This window comes from Orbicella faveolata, unplaced genomic scaffold (genome assembly GCF_042242905.1).
Source record: "Orbicella faveolata isolate gen_17 unplaced genomic scaffold, um_ofav_v1 contig_47, whole genome shotgun sequence".
NCBI classification, from domain to species: Eukaryota; Metazoa; Cnidaria; class Anthozoa; order Scleractinia; family Merulinidae; genus Orbicella; species Orbicella faveolata.
This window is the reverse complement of record NW_028301577.1, coordinates 12,384,134-12,390,563: the sequence shown is the minus strand read 5'-3', so window position 1 is coordinate 12,390,563 and position 6,430 is coordinate 12,384,134. Positions and strand designations below refer to the sequence as shown.

The 6,430-nt window shown below is 38.2% G+C and overlaps 1 long non-coding RNA gene across 1 annotated transcript; it reads right to left on the bottom strand.

The window, feature by feature from the left end:
• LOC149097199 (uncharacterized) lies at positions 1–1,339 on the bottom strand. The gene is made up of 2 exons (XR_016204372.1): positions 1,268–1,339; positions 1–761 (listed from the first exon to the last, which is right to left on the bottom strand). It is a non-coding gene; the product is annotated as an uncharacterized LOC149097199 (long non-coding RNA).
• Between the last annotated feature and the right edge of the window lie 5,091 nt (positions 1,340–6,430).

The window sequence follows — 6,430 nt, the reverse complement described above, 5'->3', positions numbered from 1 at the left end:
TTTTGAAGAATATATCAGCTTTAATAAGGTTATTTTGTACCAAACTATTGACAAATGTTAACGGAAAAGCGGCCCGGAAAGATCATTGCGCCTAATTTTAAGAAAATAAATATGTTCAACTTCATCTCAGTATCAATTTTTTCCCCGTTTTTATCAAGAGTAAATACCTTCAAGTACCTTACATAAATGTTTTGGGCTTCAGGTTTCAAAAAGCCACGTTACAGGCTTGGTTTCAAACTACACGTAATGAGACTGATCATAAGGAAAACATTGTTCTGTCTATCGGGAAAACAACAGTCAACAAATCTTCCATGGTACAAAGTGCATTTATCTAACGTTGAAGTACTACGGCTAAATTCTCAGTTCCTTAAATTTACTAGACCAGACTAGACAATAGGGAAGACAACCGCAAAATTTCGGGAAAGATATAGCAAACTTCGCACAAAAGTCAACTAGTGTATAAGCGTCCTTTCCAGATGGCACGTACAGTCCGTTGCATGGAACTCCTTATGTTTTGGCAGTTCTCCTTTTCTGCTTCTTGCACTTGCTCATTCTTGCATTATAAGTGGAATGGAATACAGTGTTTTCCACTTCTTTCTCATCAAAGTGGTTAAACTGCCTTGTTGGGGGTCAATGCCAACTAAATCCCCATTATTTCTAGGGAAGACACATTTTGACAAAGTCTAAGGCGTTGACGAAATTAATCAATGCATCTTCACTGGATAAGTCCATCCTGTCGACCACTGCTTGTCCGCATTTGTCTAAACAGAAGCAAACAGACAAAAACGTTGGAAATGAATATTAAGGGTGAATCTTGGCATTCTATTCCTTAAAGTTTGCCTATGGTTTTTGCTAATATCACATTAATAAAACGTGACCAATCAGGTCATTACTCCTCCTTCGAATAGTTTGTGCTTCTGTCAATAGTAGCCTTTTTTCTGTATTTCTCTCCACTCTACTCAGAGATTTGGTCACACAGGTATGTCATTAAGAGCCAATTTAACAAGCTAATTTCACCAGCTGAACAAGGGTTATCCCCAGCTAGAATTTCATAAGAGAACAAAGACTTGGGGTCATTTTAAACGTGTACAGCTTGGCACAAATAAACAAAAAGCCTAGAGCCAGTTTACCAGTCCATCTGTCTGCATGTCTCTTAAAGACATCTTACAGACCTCTTACAACAAAGATCTTTTATGGTTGCAGAATAGCAATCTAAAAATCAACAAATCTGACATAAACTGTGACAAGAAATGAGGAATACACACACCTTTGGGAATATTGCTGTTCCTGTGTAATTTCCACAGATCTCTTCATGTTCAGTGGCGTAATCTTTTTCCTTATTTTCTTTGTAGATAATATGTGAAAAGGAGCATATAAACATATCAAAATAATTGCACATTTGATTAGTAAACAGTTAGCAACTACTTGTACACTTTTTTCCACTGAAAAAAATTCCTGAAATTAAATGATTTAACATGAGACATGCCTGCATGGAATCGCATGGCTCATTCATTGAAACAAAAATCCAGTCCAAGATGATGAATACAACCACTATGATTCCCAGTGCAGCCACATCTCATAGAGGGAAATGACTATTATCCAGTCAAATTTGCCAACAAAATTTTAAATTGAGTAAAAGCAAATAAATGTCTTTGTCAATTTTCTTTTACTAAGTTATTATCAAATCCTCTACGCCTTAAATTTTCTACTGATCCCATCAATAGTTATGAATTAATCATATTATTAATTTTCCTTGGAAAAATTTGGTTTGGAAACCTGATGGCCAAACCAAAACAGTCGATATTGCAGACAACCACTCAAAATTTAGATTCAAAACTCAGCTTTTACCAGTCAAAAACCAACATTTCCTGAGACTGGTTTGCAACATTCTGCAACTTTGATTCATTTACCAAAAAGATTCCCACCCCTTGCATGTTTTCAATAACATTTTAATTACTTAATTTTCATCCAGGTGAGCCAGTTGATGTATTTGTCCCTTAAGAAAGACAACATTTCCTTACTTGCCCTTAAATGAACCAAAAAGAAACAATTTTTTTTTTTCACAGAGTGAGACTGTAATAAAAGTGATCAATTAAAATAACATTAATAAGCTATAGCCAGGTTTTCAAAATCTATTTATATCCTTTCTTTACTGGAAAAAGATATTAAAAGTTGTGGCTGAAGAAATTATAAGATGGTCTATGCTACAACATATAGAAATAACAAATGAATATTCCAGCCTTTTACTTACCAAAATGTTCTGATGTTTGCACACTTTGGAGCATTGCATGATTTAACTGCATCTGAGTTGACTATGAGCTACAGAGTTGTATATTGTATCCTCTCCCAGAATTTATTCTGTTAATTTCTTCAGTTCTTCTAGAGTGGCTAGCTGAAGGATAAAAACAACATTCAGAAGCAAATTTCCACTAGTCACATATTTATTGGTATTTAATTGTCTACTGCTCAAAAGACCAAGACATGAAACTCTAAAACTACTGGTATTGTCCAGAGAGGTCGCATAATAATATTATTATGGGGTCAGCTTTTTAATTTGCAACTAATGGCAAGTTTGATTTTTTATCAAACATTGCAACAATTTCACCTACTAACAGATAAGCTGGATTATGTGTACTAAAGGCATCCGTGGTCAAGTGTCAGTTGATACCCTTGATCGATCCTCTAAATCGACTCTCTATCAACACCCGATCGATACTCAATCAACACTCCATTGACACCTCGGTTGACACTCAATCTACATTTCTATTACTCAGTTTTGCAAATGTCACAGGGTAGGTGCATTTGATCACCTGGTATGACACCATTCTTAGCCCAGGAGACAGTTCAAAATGTCAAATGCCTGGCAGGTTCGGGGTGGGGCAGGGGGGATGGTTGGGCAGGAGATAGTGGAGTTCCAAATGACTGATCCATAAGCCTGATACAACAAATATCAAAACATATTTTTACTACAATTGCTACTGATCTCGCTATCTCAGTGGTCAAAATTTGTTGTGGACTCACTCAGCTGCGCTTCGTGAGTCCACAACATTTTGACCACTGTGATGGTGCGTATCATTGTCGATAAGAGTACAGACCACACTAAACCACATGCAATTTGTTAAATTCTACCCAGTGAAGTCATTTATCAACATTAATGAACAAACATCATCATAATTTCAACTGTGGCAACAAACAGAGCTTTTTTTCAATAGAATGGTAACTAGAGACAAAAGCAGAAACTTATCCATGGATTAAATTTTCAGAGTCAACAAAGGTCGTGATGGATTGTCATGCATGGCTGACTGAGTTTTTCCTTCAATGCAAATTTCCTTTATATTTACATGTGCTTTCTTTCATGGGAATTGTTTAAGCTCAGAAATTACCAGAGGCATTGTGCACAACCATTTATACGTAAATAGAGTTAAGTTTAAGCTTAATTATTAAGTTACGTTTATTTCAAGCACTGATCATGCTAAAATCTATGCTATGACAGACACTTCAATTTAATGCACAAGACTTGACTGAGTGAGAAAAAAAAATTATCTTTGTCAACGTTTGTAAATAAGTATATGTGAATTGAAAATAAAGTTTGGTCTTTCTTAAAGTTTGGTCTCTTTGCCGATCAACTATGATTCAGTCAAGTGCAATTAACCTTCGACCAAATTGTTTTCACTGCCGAGGATCTGCCTTGCCATAAATATACGCAATTCACAGCTCTTTATGTAGCCATTGCTGCGTTTAATTTACTCTTTAAACTCCGTTATTCTCTGAACATTGAAAACAAATGAACGAAATTCAGAGACTTACCTTTTCCTGGTCCAAAACACAACGAAAATTTCACCAAAGCCGCCATAATGAAGCCAAATGAAGAAAAATGTCTGCTTTCCTCATAGCCGACTTCGTTGACCTTTATTCCGATTGGCCAGAAAAATGCGGGAAGCCGCTGGCAGCCGCGTTTTCCCGCTGTTTTCGAGTTGTTTCCTTGTGCCACCTCCAGGTCAAGTGAAAACTTTTTTATTAAAAAAATACACATTGACAAAAAAGCAAGCTTTCATTTTATCGTTAAAACAGCAAAAAATACGAAAACGCAGGTTATTAAGGCGTTAAAAGCGGAGTCGCAAGATATGGCCATATTTGACCTCGCCTTTGACATGACATGACGTAGGATCAAAGTTGTACAAAGCCATGCCGCCTTTGAACGCCTTTGACATAAGAGATCAAAGGTATGCAAAGCCGTGCTGTCTTTGAACGCCTTTAACGCGCGTCAAAACTGTAGTCAAAGTTATTGACATGTTTGACCTCGCCTTTGGCAGGGATCAAATGTATGGCAAATCCATAAGATATTTGATTCCCCCTTTTACGTGGGTCAAAGGTGGAGTCAAAGTTAAGATCAAATTTGCCCTCCTCTTTGTCATGGATCAAATGTATCGGCAAAGCCATGACATTTTTGACACACATTTGACGCGCGTCAAAGTTTAGATCAAAGCTATGATCATATTTGACTTCGACTTTGATCAGGATCAAATTTAGAGTAAATCCAATTTTTCGTGCCGTGAAGGGCATTGTCCAGAACCTTCGGCTAAGTTTAAATGTTTAAAGCGCGCGGTGGTTTTCTTCTTATACCCCGATAAAAGCTGGTTCGGGTGTCGTGCTGTTTCCGTTCTCCTTCTTCTGCTAGGACTTAACAGAATGATAGTCCAGTACAAACCAATCAATTCTAAACATCCAAACGTCTAAGTTAGGACAAACAACCTGAGTTTGCTGCGCCCTTGAAGCAACGTATTTCTAATGACTTATTTCTAAGGAGGCCTAATTTGTGAAACAAAGCTTTTTGGTTTGGTGTAATTCTTTTCCATCAGACATGAAAGAAAAAAGGAAATCCACTAACAGTCTTCAGGACAAAAGCGAAAAGCTTCGCACCGAAATTGAGGATAAGATAACTGACCTGGATGGCCCTGAGCTGCTACAGTTTGCTATGATTCTTGTCCAATGCGCCCTGAAAAAATCTCAGGTATGCGATCTTTACAAAAGTTTGCTGGAACTCAGTTTTCTCGCCGAGGAAGCCGCATGAGCGTCTTAAGTGGCTGGGCATACAACATTGACACAGGAAAAGTTCGCATAAAGGCTATAATTATGAAAAATGTCGTAGTAATAGCTGCGAAAAGTAGACCTTGGTTCCACTTTTCAATGACACGTAAACTCAAGAGACCTGTTGATTGAATAAATGCATAGTTAGGAATTATAGAGAAGCTCCCAAAATGCGTTTTACTTAATAAATCCCAAGCAAAGAAATAATGAGAGGAATGGCTCCTCAATGTCATCTCCCTAACATATTAAATCTCGTTTATAGATCGTGCCTAGCTTCAGTGAAACGTTGAAACGTGATGAGGACAAATGCATGTCCATGGCAAGTCCCGCGTTCTTGTGGAAAAGCGCATTTTCTTATCACAGCCAGCCAGCATCAAATGAACTAGGTAAGAGCGCTTTTTGCAGCACAACCCACAATGGCGAAACTAAGTCCTAGATTTTCTCACTTCGCGGTGACTTCTAAAAAAATCTACTTTCATTACCATAGGCAGTCCAGGGCTCGCCACCAACATACCCCGCCTCTCGATAGGAAAACTATAGGAAAGTGACGCGTTCCTGTATAAAGAGTATAGACGAATTGTCAGGGCAACTTGACGAAACACTTGAAGGCTACCTGCAATCGGCTGGCGAGTTGTAGTAAACCACGGTGCTGCGCTACAGAATTGAATGCCTCTTGTAAACCGTCGATTCTCCAATCTCAAGGATTACAATAGCCTTTCTAACCGTGAAATGCAGTAAGCTTTTTGTCAACTGTTCTTGTTTTCCAATCTAAGGGAATAAAGTCGATGAAGATGACGAAAACAGGGACGCTGACGGTAAGGAAGGACCATCACATCTAATCACGCCTTTACCAAAGACCACATGCAATCGACCACTTCGGCTTGGACTATCAAGAAAGCACAGTAACAAACGATTACATCCTTACTTCAAGAAGCACTCCAGTGAAAAACCAGCCTGGTGCCCACATTACCCTGGTCGACAGAAAAGGTGAACAGTGAATGTTCATAGCATGGACAGTTTTGCCTTTTGACCCCTTCGGAGTGCCTTTGTTTCCACTGGATATATTCTAGTCAAAAGTCGTAGGACGCTTTTGCTTCTGATGAATTTGGTTGTTTTTCAATCCGTTCGATTAAAGGACATAGGAGCAACAATGCACAAGGATGTGTTTTGATAGACATAATAAATATATTGTTACGGGAGAAAGTTTGACGCTGTTTCAAATTTGTGCTGCAAGTAATAAATTCATGTCATATAACATCTTCTGCCAGCAAGGTTATTACCAGTAGTCCTCTGACTTGCGGGGTTAACGCTTTTACCCTGTTTCAACCAACACACAGTGTCA